This window comes from Protopterus annectens, chromosome 2.part0 (genome assembly GCF_019279795.1).
Source record: "Protopterus annectens isolate FY-2018-M chromosome 2.part0, PAN1.0, whole genome shotgun sequence".
NCBI classification, from domain to species: domain Eukaryota; kingdom Metazoa; phylum Chordata; order Ceratodontiformes; family Protopteridae; genus Protopterus; species Protopterus annectens.
In genome coordinates, this window is record NC_056728.1 from 1990487618 (window position 1) to 1990501944 (window position 14327).

Consider the following 14327-nt stretch of genomic DNA (forward strand, 5'->3'; position numbering starts at 1 on the left):
TAGTGACAAGTAAATTACAATATCATACCATGCACAGCTTCAGAAGAAAAAGACAACACAATTAGGTAGTATAAAAAGCAAATACAGCACAATTAGGTAGTACTGAAAACAAACACAATACTATCAGGTAATATTAAAAGCAAATGTATAACAGTATCATATCTTATATAGTTAAGACAGTAGAGTATAATGGGGGGTTGCCCTAGATGCTGGACGTATTTTCTGTAATGCTTTGTGGTTTATGAATCCAGTACTTCTCAGCTACATTTATATTATAGTGTTTGCACAATCCCCAGTCTAACAGTCTAACCTTTCAGTATTCAGGCCCACTGCCATGATGGTAGTACATCCAATGACATTATGTGCAACTGTTTCCTGTTCTGTTTTACAGAACTGCATTTGTCTTTGTTCCTCACATTTTCAATGGTCATTTTAAACCACAATTCCTGTGTCAAATTTTGGTAAATATGAGGCTGTTCCATAAGATCTCTATACTTGCCACTATATTTGTGGACTTTCCAATATAGGTTTCAGCTGGTGTAATTTCTCCAAACCTTTTGGGTTTCTAATATTAACATGGGATTGTACCCCATTCCTAAGTCAGGGTATAATTAAAGTTCATGAGTTTAGTATTATTTCCGTCTCTGATGTTAGCCAAAAGTTTTGTTTGCAGCACACACAGTGTACCCAGAACTGAGTGCTGCTGCAGTTCATATGGAGTAATATGCATTGGTAGCATATCGAAATAGAACTCTTGATTCTTTTTATTAGACGCATTGCTCCTACTACATTTGGGACAGTTTGTGCATCTTTCTTCCACACTGCTCATTTCTGACTGCAAATTCTGGTATTTTATGACTTGGTGTTTTTCTGTACTTCAGACACTGTAATCACTAGGTTTAGTAATTTCAGTGATCAATATTACTCTTGTCTTTTTTTCATGTACTACTAGGTCTGGTTTTCTAGCCTCTATTTATTTTGCACTGTTGGTAATGGGTGATCCCATGTGATATACACTTTATCATTCTCTATAATGCTTTGTTTCCAAAGGTTTCCATTGTGGCATGATGCATGCAAAATTAGATTAACTGAAAACTTGCTGGTATTCTATTTGTTTTATCAAAAGCATATATGATGTACAGTACTATGTTAATTAATTAATTTATTTATTTATTTAGCCACCTACAATCTTTCTGTATTCCTCAGTTTGATTTTGCTTCCCACTGCATTTTGTTTTTTATGTGATTTGATATTAAAAGCAAGCTATGAACTATGTCATATGCTGCATTTTTATTTGAAACATTTGGTGGAGTTTATTGATATAGGTGCTGCATGGTAACATGCTGCACACACAAAAGCCAAATAGTGGTACAAGACTAAAATGAGAATCTCAGTCATGCACACTCTCTGTAGTACTACAATAAATTAGCAGTGAATGTACTTGGTTATGACATGCTCAGCCTAGCCAGTTTAAACAGTTGCCAAGCAGGGGACAATGCAGTCTCTGTAAGGAAGCAGCAATGATTTTTAGCAGACTGCACAAAGACTTTCTCTCCAAAGTGCTGAACAAAGAACTGAAACACACATACTCTTCTCTCATTCTCTCACACACATACACACACACACACACACACATATATATACACACACATGCACACACATGCACACACACCCATACACACACATCATACTAACATACATACATTCACACTAAGCGTTCTTGGACATTATAAATTCAGTCATTGCACTCACTCAAACAGTGATCCTGTACCCACAGAAGCACAAACATAGAAGCACAGACATACACCCACATGAACATTAATATATCTGTATCTTATATCTGTCAGCAATCTGGGAGAGAAAAACATTTTGTGTTTCATCTGTGAAGACTTTCCCTATAGGATTGCACAGTTGTAGCCATGGACATGCCAGAGTATGGGCATTTGAAAATTGCCATACAATGCAAGTCTTCTTTGCAAAACAATGCACTGTGAGGTACAATGGCCTCATTTAAATAGACAGCACCCCCAGAGGGCCACATTTGTATGGAGCACCTGGAATCCTCACTCCCTATTGGTGCAGGTCTGCATTACTATGCAGCAAACCACCTATGGATTTTGAATCCTTTGCCAAATATGCAAAGCATCCCAAGTGGCTTTACATAGTAGTCATCCTGCCTATGAATCCTAGATATTGTTACACTGTAATTTTGAAAGTCTGAATTTGCAGATATTTACTTTTACCTTAATATAAACTTCAGTTTAATTTTCTATATTCATTTTATCTTAATTTTATTATTAGCTAAATTAGTGTCATAGTAGACTTTGTGGGTGGCCGCGGTGGTACAGCGGTTAGCATTGCCGCCTCACAGCAAGAGGTTCTCCAGTTTGATCCTCGGCTGGTGTGCCTTCTATGTGAAGTCTGCATGTCCTCCCTGTGGTCATGTGGATTTCCTATGGGTGCTCCAGTGTCCTCCCATATCCCAAAGACATGCTGTAGGTGGATTGGATACTCTAAATTGGCCCTAGGTGTGAGTGTGTACGTGTGTGTGCCTTCTGTGAAAGGTTGGTAGCTGGGCTGGCAACTCAACACTGTAAAACTCCACTGTCAATCATGAGAGGACAGGTGATCCACTGTGGTGACCCCTAACTGGAAAAATTCCAGAAGAAGAAGTGTTATAGTAGACTTTGCATTAGATCTGTGATTCAGTTTAAATTTGCTGCATACTTTAAGTATTTCTCTTAACATTTGGTTGAAATGTGTGGCTCATCTCTGGTGTAGAGGGATATTGCCCTGACTATGGCCTAGGATAGGACTAGCAGCTCAGGTTCCTGATGACACAGGCAGGGAGGAAGTGCTTAACTATCCTGTTAGAAGTGAACATGTTGGGCATTTCTGTAATAGTGCTCAGGCAGAGGCTAGAGCAAAGCTGGAAGATGCCAGGTTGGGAGTCCAAGAGGACAGCAGCAGACATGATCACTCTATGGGTCTGGAGAAAGGTGTGTGCTCAGTTGAGTTACCATTGTCTACTTAGCCTAATTTTGATGTTAACATACAGGAGATGGACTTAAAGATAAAGAAAAATATTCCAGCCCCTAAGCATAATGATACCATATCTAGGTGCTCATTGGTCAACTCAGTTTGAGTACTAGCAGAACCTTTAAGCTGAAGTCTGGAGGTATAAATGAAGCAATTGAGGATGCACTACTTTGTTTAAGATTTCTAGAACTAAAAATAATGTGGGGGCACAGGCCCAAAATTAGGGATAATGTTTTAAATAATACTCTAATTCACCTAAAAATATCATAGATAAACAGGTTTTGCATCAACATGCATTTTTTTGTGGACAATAAGAAGTGATATCTGGTATTATTGACTGAATGTAATTCTCAGTGATTTATCAACAAATGAACAATTTTATAAGGGTATAGGGCAAAAATATGAGGAAAGATCAGAAATGTTCTACAAAATCAAGGAGAGTTGAAACATTTGGGATGGAAGCAACTGGGTGCTGTCCAATAAATGGTTAATAGCATCATTTTTAAATTTCAATTGTTTTTTAAAGGACATTATGACAAAAGCATCTTGTCAATCGCTCTTTGCCCATTTTGTGCATGGGCTCAGGTTGTTGTAACCAAATGACCTAAATCCAATGTTCACACCATCTGGTAATTAGCCCTAATAAAGCACAACAAGAAAAAACATAAACATCCCTGAAGTTAGCTGAGTTTGGGGTTATGGTGCTCTGAATCTTGCCCTTGGTTTTATTCATGTGTAGGAGTTTCAGACATTGATACACATCTCCACTGTTCATCTTAACTGTGCTATACATGCGGTCTTCCATTGAGTATGTACAGATTATTTTTACCTGATGAAGACTTAAGGTTATAGTAGTACCTTCATTGCTGCTGCTTCATAACAATGCCATATGTTTTGGAATCATGCCCCATGTGATGAACGGCTAAGTCATGGATCAATTAGAACACTCCCTATCCCTGCAGTACCTGCCATTTTATAACGTATAAGCCTGTTATCTTCATATTTCATTCATATATTATACTGTATATTTTTTTCTATTGTTTTATTTTATTTTATTTTATTGTTATTTTATGTGATAAGCTCTTTATTGTTTTGGATTATTTTTATTCTATGCAAAAGCAATATGATTCTTCAGTTGCTAAAGATTGAAGACTATGTAATTAACAGTATCAGGTAATTTGGTATAAACACTTTTCTTCTTTTATTTAACTATTTTGATTAGTTTGTATCTAATTATGTCACTAATATCAGCAACACAGTAAAATATGAAATACATGTGTGGCACTAAGCATGTAAATGGAGAATATGTGTAGCTTCACAATGTTAAGAAAACTGGGGAGTTACTACAAATTACCCTGACCAGCATAAGCACATTCCTTTGATGAAAGAAGAAAGGCTGAGAGTCCTTTAATAAAATATACCCCTGGATTCAGCATGCCCTGCACGGTATGCAGGACTAGTGCAAGAGCTCCAGCAGGCAATATGTCTGCTGTGCGATCCAGGAATAAGCTGTAGTGACATGCATGAGCTATGACTGAATTGCCTATCTTCTATCTTTCATGTAAATATTAATTGCTTATAAAATAAGCAGACATTTATATTGTATAAGAATTCTGTCTAATCTACAATAGTACTATATCTGTTCAAAATAATATAAATATTGTGTATTCCTATTACAAATATTCTCCATATGATAATTCAATTTATGGAGCTCAGATCTTCTGGATTGTCAAGGTATGAGTGATAGTCTAATGGACTTAGGTTTATCCATCAGATTAGGAATGATTTTCATTCCATGGCTAGTGCAGATCTTAGTTTTGTTAACATTTATTAATTTAAATTTGTTATTTCACAAAAACATTTTTAGTATGCCTGACAAAAACATTACTTTATAGGTAAACACTCAAAGTATAAAACTGATACTTTCCTTTAAAAGCTCAAACATATACTTTTTAGTTATCAGATGAAAATGTTTAATAGTTACAATAAAACAAACATACATAGTCTAAATAACCTAAGATGGATTTAACTTTATTATCTTTAAATACCAATGGCTTAAACAATCCTAGCAAGAGATCAAATCTACTGAAATATTTATAACTGAACAAAGCACAAATTGTCTTCCTTCAAGAAACTTAATTTAAAACAAATGACAATTACAAATGGAATCTTAAGGAATATATCATATTGGTGCAATCCACTTATAAGACAAAGACAAAAGGGGTAACAATTTTATGGAAAACAAATGTGATTAACCCAGAAATCATTTATAAGTATGAAGATAAACAAGGCCTTATGGCTTTAGTAATAGTTAAATATAATAACAGAATATGTAGTCTAGCCAATCTATACTGGTTCCCAGGCATTGGAACAGAAACTGTTAAAAACACATTTGGATTTCATTTCCAATAGTTATAAAGGCAACTTAATATTAGGAGGACATTTTAACTGTATATTTGATATTTCTGAAACTACAAATAAAAGACCATTGTGTACACCAGCTGTATCAAAAGCTTTAAACAAGTGGATAGAATTGTTTCATCTTGTAGATACTTTCAAATTTAAAGAAGATAAATCTTTGTTGTTTTCCCATCAAGATCGCACCCAAACTAGAATAGATAAAATATTTGCTACATATGACTTACACTCTAAAATCATTAATTTCTCAATCACTCCCTGCCCCTTTTCAGACCACAATTCATTGATACTAAAACTTAAAAATGGGTACAAACCATTAATGTTTAACTCCAGAATTCCAGCATATATAACTAAATTAAAGAGTTAAAACTCTGGTTATTATCTGAATTACAATTCTTCTTAGATATTAATTACACCACAGAAATAAATAAAATAATGATATGGGACTCATTAAAAGCTTACATATATGGTAAAACCCTAACTTGGTATAAAAAAAAATCTGAGAATGAGATTCTGAATTATTAGATTTACAATCCAAACTTTTGTCAGTAAAAGCTGAAAAAAATCAAAATTATTTGGACATGAAAAAGAAAGAAGTATTAAACAATAAATAAAATGAAATTCTAACACATAAATCTAGTTTAGCTTTAGAGAAACTAAAAATTAATACCTTGGCCACTTCTCCCAAATATCAACATAATTTATCCACAAGAATCAAAATACAATCAAAAGCTAATAACATTAAAAGTATCTTCCATGAAAAGAAAGGGAAAAATGTCTCGGATATAGGTGACATTCTTGATGCCTATAGAATCACTATATGGAACATTTCCAAAAAGAAATTATACATATTGATCAATTAAATCTAGATAAAAATGTTCTTATATAAAAAAAAACAGAAAAATTAAAACTAGATCTGCAATCACCCATACCCTACAAAGAAATTACAGATACAATAAAAGAGGGTAAAAATAATAAAGCTCCAGGTATAGATGACATAATTATGGAAATATATCAACTTTTTCCTTCAAAGATACTATCCCTCTTCCATAAAAGTCTATTAGAAATTCAGTCACAATCTTTAATACCTCCCTTTTGTAGATATTCTTTAATCACACCAATCTTAGAGGAAAATAAATCCCCAAACCTCTGTACCTTACATAGACCTATATCATTATTAAATAATGACTATAAGATATTTATGACAATATTAACTGACAGAATAAAAATACCACTATCTAAAACAATAATGTTATAGTGTCAGGCTGATATAAATACTGTACATAGTTATTTAAGATGTTATATACATATACTATGTAATTTATTCAACTGTACAAGTGGTTTTACAGTTTTATCCATAAAAACTCCAAACAGAAAATAATTGGGAATGGTCACCTAAATCCTGGCCTTATACAGTGTGCTAATCCCACCTCCATCTCTAATAGTTGCTTCTATATATGTTTCTAACTTATCCTCTGAATCCCATGTCCTTCCTCCTCCTGAATTAGAAGTAGGTGTAACAAAATTCAAGATATTCATGCATCTATTCCTATAGCTACTTTATTGATTACTGTAGTAGTTACAGTAACCTGCTAAAGAAAATAAATGTGATTTGACTATTAGCCATTTCTAGGCGTTAATATACTCTGGCTTGACAGAATTGGTACAATGGCAGGTAGTGTTAACCATATCTGTAAAACAAAAGATAGTGTTAACCATTATCTGTAAAACAAAAGGTAGTATTAACCATTGTCTGTAAAACAAAAGATAGTATTAACCATTATCTGGAAAAAAAACTCTTTAATATAACCCAGCTGCCCCTAGAGATACCAAAGTTTAGTAATGCTGAACTCAATATTCTTCTTCAAACTCCTATCCTTCTTCAAACTCAAGATAATTATCTCAGCCATATATATTCCTTCAGGCAGTAACATCTCCACTGCAGAAAACCTCCTCCAATGTGCATCTTTCTATATTCAACAAAAAATTGTTACATTAGGCAACCTCAACATGGACTAACAGCTCATCTGTGAACCTGTATGTCTTTACCCAACTGATCACCTCCACCACTAGCATCAGTTAAATCTTTAACAGGCATTCCACTTTGGATTATATCCTTGGAGTCACCGCTGTCAATCCAAACAAATCTTTTTTTTAACCAAATGTGCTGTACAACCAAACTCATCTAAGAAATCTTTGTCAAAACACTAGCTCTATAACTAGAACATACAAAAAAGCATGCCTTTAGATTCTGTTGTGTCACAATTTTAATTAAATTTTCCTGAGTACTTTCAACAGTCTTACTGCAGTGTGTACCAAAAGGATCATAGCAAACTCTGCACTGTAGCCAATAAAGAAACTTATGCTTCAGAGAGAATGTGTTACAAAAATAAATGCTCATTGCGTTTCGGAACTTCAGCACCTTAGAAAACACACCCAACTACAGATCAGACTAGATAAACCTGTTATTATCAGCCTGCAATCCAAGCATAAACTAATCTAAAACTCTTCTGGTCATCTTTAAGGAAATTATTACATTCTGGCAAACTTCCACACCTTCCCTATAAACTGCTAACTCGTACGACTCAATTCAACTCAATTTGTATATATTTATTAACAATCATAGCCCCTCTGATTTCTCTCTCTCTCTCTCCTACTGTCCTGCCCAGTTAAAAACCTTCAGTTTTATTCCTGCAAACACTTCTGCTGTTATAAAACAAAAATCCCACTTGAGTAAAAATCAACCTCCTTGGTTACTGATTAGCTCCATCTGACTTCCTAAAATGGCTACTGATGGTGTAGCTTTCCCAATGGGCCCATATCTGAAAAACATGTCCCTTTAATTTGGAAAGTATTATACCATCCTACAAAGGAGGCATATCTACATATGTTAGTAACTATAGGCCAATTGCAGTCCTACTCCCTTTATCAGAAATTATAAAAATATGTCCATATACATCTTAATGCAGTACTTCAACTCAAATAACCTTCTCTCTAAAACTTGGCATGGGTTTAGTCCTTACCATAAAACAGTGACTGCTCTCTTATAATTTGTCTGAGCTTTTCTCTGCCAATCTCTTTCACCTTCTTGATTTCTTGGCTATGTGTATAACAGACAGCAAGCAGTTAAATGGCAAAATAACCTTTCAACCAGTTACTGTTGGTGTCCCACAGGTTTCTGTATTAGGACCCCTTCTTTTTTCAACATTTTCATAAATGATCTACATACTGCCACCCAGCATGCTAGTACAGTGAAGTACTCCAGTGATTCTACCCTTCTGTGTGCACCCCCGTCCATAGCCAAATTTTAGATCACCCAAAATTTTTTCTGCAGTGAATTTTGGCTAATTTTTTTACTTTACTTCATAATCCTGACAAAACCGATACTCTTCACTCCTAGACAGTGCATCAGCCAAAAGCAGTCTTTCAGTATAACATCATCCACTAACAATAATATTGAGACAGTAACCCAAGCCAAACTGTTCAGCTCAAACTCTGCTCCTCCTGTAGGGTCAAACAGTACCTACTGAACCTACAAGAAAAATAGCCTTAAACTGCTTACTTTCAGCACTTGTATATGCTTCCCCTATGTCACACAGGAAGCCAAACTCTCCTCCTGCTACAACAGAGTAACTAAATCTCCTGCCAGACTTCTATGTATATCAAGTCATTGTGAAGCCTTAAAAGATCTAACTTTGCTTGAGCAACCCAACTACCTAACCTATGCACAATACTGCACACAGTCTTATTCTCCAGAAGAATGCCAGTACCAGGTACTAAAAGATGCCCCACAGCCCTACTCTTGTAGTATGATCCTACTTTCTTTATCATAAAGAAGTCAAACACCTTTGCCAATGAATCTTTGGGGTCTATATTACATGCTCGACTGCTTAAATGTTCAAATCTCTAAAAGTCGACCTTTAGAGATCGAACAGTTAAGCGATTGAAAGTTTGCAAAATAAATAAATAAATAAAAATACACAACAGAAAAAAAAAACTAAAGTGTTTAGGTGGGGGGGGGGGTCAAGCCCCCCTGCACCCTCACACACCCCCTACTTTAATGTACCAACTCCAAGATCGTGCTACAGTGTAGGGAATGGGAAATTTCCCACTTCCCCACTGTTGTTCACTGAAGTGCGATCTCGGAGTTGGTATATTTAAGTAGCAGGGGTGTGTGGGGGGTGGGGGGGCTTGCCCCCCTGCCTAAACCCTTTTTTACTATTTCGAACATTCAAGTGTTCGATCTGTAAAGTTAAACCTTTACAGATTCGAACATTTGGGCATTTGTTGTAGTAATATAGACCCAAATCTGTGTACTCTCACTCTCTTTAAACTCTGGCAAGCCAACCCAGCTGAACTAAAAACTACTGAGCAACTCTCCAGTTTTTAAGACTTTGCTTAAACAACATCTCAACCAGTCCTTGTTATGCTCATGCTCCTTACCTCCTTACCAGGGTAATACTTCCTTTATCTTTAGCTCTTCCTGCTCTCTCCATATAGCCTTCATGCTCTCTTCCATACCTGAAACACCTCTCCTATTTGTCCACATTAGTCTTCAGTCTAACCATGCACTCCTCTATCTTGTCTGATTATTCTCTTGTATTCCACCTACTTTGTCATCAGTAACTAGCCCTTATATTCACTATATGTAGATGTCCTCCTCTATAATGACTATAACTCCCATCTTTCTCTCCTAACTAACCCCTTTCTTCATTTTGTTTACCTAGTATCCCATATTTCTTAACATGCACAGGATTGCATCTTTCTATTTATTAACCCCCTTTTCCTTATATCGTATACATCCATCCCCATATTTGACAAGCTTCTATAAACTCTGTTATATCATGATGAACTGTTTCTTTCTGAAATTGGTGCACCTTGGTTGCTGTAGCATAGACTAGATTCAGGCATCCTAAATGTAGTTTTGTTTGTATAACTTGAGCACTAATCCAGGCCATCTCTTTTTGGAGTATGTTCCCCTGCACCCTAGTGGCAGGAGTGTGCAGTTAGAACTTGTCTGATTAAAGACTGCTGGAAAAGGGCTCAGTTTTGATCTTTTTTACTGGTTAATTGGGTAATTTATTTAAATCAGTTTACTCATTTTCTGTTGTTATATAAAAAATTGCACTGTATTTATCTGCTTTTACTGTGTTTGTTTCTTCCTATTTTATTACTTTATTTTCCTTTTGCAGTTTGTTCTTCAAAAGTACTTAATTGCATTTATTACTCCTTGTTAGTAGCCTGATTAAATTGTAACTTTCATTCTAAGCCTTTGGTTGAAGCACTTGGGCTTCAGACCAGTTGTTTTACATTAAGAAGGTTTGTGGTCTGCATGGTTGTGGCAGGACAGGTAGCTTACATCCTTCTAAGTTGGGAGTTGCTGATTGAAGGCTTAGTGTGTGTTATTCTAAAAATGTATTAGTTCTGGTTTAAGCACTTGGGCTTTGGGCCAGTTATTTTACATTAAGAAGGTGTGGTCTGCACTTTTGTGGAAGGAGAGGGTAGATTCTGGCCTTCTGAGCTGGGAGTTTCTGGTTAAAGACTTATTGTACCTGCTTGTTTGAACTGTTTCTTTCTGAAATTGGTACGCCTTGTTTGCTGTAGCATAGACTAAATTCAGACGTGTTGAATCTAGCTTGGTTTGTATAACTTGAGCAATAATACAGACCATCTTTTTTTTGGAGAAGGTTCCCCTGCACCCTAGTGGCAGGAGTGTGCAGTTAGAACTTGTCTGACTGAAGACTGCTAGAACAGGACTCAGTTTTTATCTTTTTATTGGTTAATTGGTTCATTTGTTTAAATCAATTTGCTCATTTGCTACTGTTGTATTAATAAAAAACACTTTATGGTGCTGGGAATCATTTAACCCTAGCTAAGCAGTGATGCTTAAAGTCTGCTCTTCAAAATTTCCCTTAGAACTAGCCAGTTTTTTAGCTTAGCACTAAAATCTGTTTCTTTGAGCTCAGCACTTGTTCAGAACTCGTAAGAACTAAATAAGCTACAAATTACTACAGCACTCAACTTTCCTCACCTGTCTAGAGGAAAACAGTTTTTAGTACTTAATAAATAAGCACCTATCCAGGCATGTCTAAGGGTCAGCTCCCAGTGTTTTCTCTTGTCTACCTGATGAATCTGGGCATCTTGGGGCAATGCAGCAATTGCCTCATGTGCACAGACAACCCTCTCCTCCTACCAACCAACACTACAACCTGTGAGAGATGTACTTTTATATAGCCAAACTGGAAGCAAAGCTCTCTTCACCTGAGAATGGACTAGACAGTCAAGAGGAGAAGGTAAACACTTGCATCACACTACACTTATCACATAGTACCTCAAAACCTACACCACCAAAACACACACAAAGAAACATGAAACACACACCTACATTTGCAGAGGGTCTCAGTAAAAATCTTCTCAAGTAACAGAAACCGCCAAGGCAGAAATGCAAGCAACTTTCACCCCCCCAACACAACCCAAATGACACATAGCCACAAACTCAGTGTGCCACTCAATCACAGGCCGTAAGGCATAACTACGTACTCTAGTCATAGGTGACTCTATAGTCAGGCACACTAATGATCCACTCACCAGGCCAAACAAGGAGAAAGTTACTGTCAGCTGCCTGTCGGGTGCCAGGATTTGCCACATAACACAGGCACTCGGGTCACTCCACAACAAGTACAAATATGACTCTGTCATTGTCCATGTTGGTGTGAATGACCTGAGACGTACCTCCCTGGACTACATGAAAAGAGACATGGAGGAGCTTTCCGATCTTGCAGCCCAGGCAGGCATGACTCTAGCCCTGAGTAGCATTGTGCCATCACCCAGAATGATACCACAGTACAAGGACAAAATGATTGACTTCAACAATTGGCTAAGCTTCTGGTGTCATTCTAAGGGGATCCAGTATCTGTCTGCCTGGGATGACATGATCGACAGACCACGGTGCTTTGCCAGAGATGGCCTGCACCTGTTGCCCTTGGGATTCCATATACTGGCTAAGGCTGTTGCCACCCCTATAGTGCCTTTTTTAGGCAAGGCTCATTTGACCCTAGCCCTGAGTAGCATCGTGCCATCACCCAGAATGATACCACAGTCATCATCTTCTTTTGGCTGTTTCCATTAGGGGTCGCCACATTGGATCACCTGTTTCCATTTCTTCCTGTCCTCTGCATCTTGATCTGTCACACCAACCACCTGCATGTCTTCTCTTACCACATCCATAAACCTTATCTTAGGCCTTCCTCTTTTCCTGTTACCTGGTAGCTTCATCCTTAGCATCTTTTTCCAAATATACTCAGCATCCCTCCTCTGAACATGTCCAAACCAACGTAATCTTGACACTCTGCCTTTGTCTCCAAACCTTCCAACCAGGGCTGACCCTCTAATATAATTATTCCTAATCCTGTCCAACCTCGTCACACCCAGTGCAAATCTTAACATCTTTAACTCTGCCACATCCAGCTCAAACTCTTGCCTTTTTGTCAATGCCACTGTCTCCAACCCATATAACATAGCTGGTCTCACTACCCTCTTGTAGACCTTCCCTTTCACTCTTACAGGTACTCGTCTATCACAAATCACTCCTGACACTCTTCTCCACCCACTCCATCCTGCCTGTACGCTCTTCTGCACCTCTCTACCACACTCACCGTTACTCTGAACTATTGACCCCAAGTATTTAAACTCATCCACCTTCGCAACCTCTACTCCTTGCATCCTCACCATTCCTCTATCCTCCCTCTCATTCACACACATATATTCTGTCTTAGTCCTGCTGACCTTCATTCTTCTTCTCTCTAGAGCATATCTCCATCTCTCCAGGGTCTCCTCCACCTGTTCCCTACTCTCACTACAGATCACAATGTTATCTGCAAACATCATAGTGCACTGGGACTCCTGTCTGATCTCGTCTGTCAACCTGTCCATCACCATTGCAAATAAGAAAGGGCTCAGAGCTGATCCTTGATGTAACCCCACCTCCACCTTAAACGCATCCGTCACTCCCACCGCAGACCTCACCACAGTTACACTACCCTCGTACATATCCTGAACTACTCTTACATACTTCTCTGACACTCCTGACTTCCTCATACAATACCACAATTCCTCTCTAGGCACCTTGTCACATGCTTTCTCTAAGTCTACAACAACACAATGCAACTCCTTCTGACATTCTCTGTACTTCTCCATCAACACTCTAAGAGCAAATATCACATCTGTAGTGCTCTTTCCCGGAATGAAACCTTACTGCTGATCACTAATCATCACGTCCCTTCTTAACCTAGCTTCCACTACTCTTTCCCATAACTTCATGCTGTGACTGATCAATTTAATCCCTCTGTAGTTACTACAGCTCTGCACAGCACTCTTATTTTTAAAAATTGGTACCAAAAGACTTTTTCTCCATTCCTCAGGTATCCTCTCACTTTCTAAGATTTCATTAAACAATCTGGTTAAAAACTCTACTGCCATTTTACCTAAACACCTCCATGCTTCCACAGGTATGTCATCTGGGCCAATAGCCTTTCCATTCTTCATTCTCTTCATAGCTATCCTTACTTCCTCCTTGCTAATCCATTGAACTTCATAATTCACTATCCCTACATCATCCAACCTTCTCTCCCTCTCATTCTCCTCATTCATCAACCCCTCAAAGTACTCTTTCCATTTCCTCAACACACTCTCCTCGCTTGTATGTTTCCCTCATTATCCTTTATCACCTTTGCCTGCTGCACATCTTTCCTAGCTCAGTCACTCTGTCTAGACAATTGGTACAGGTCCTTTTCTTCCTCCTTAGTGTCCAACCTTTCATACAACTCTTTATATGCCTTATCCTTAGCCTTCGCCACCTTTATCTTTACCAT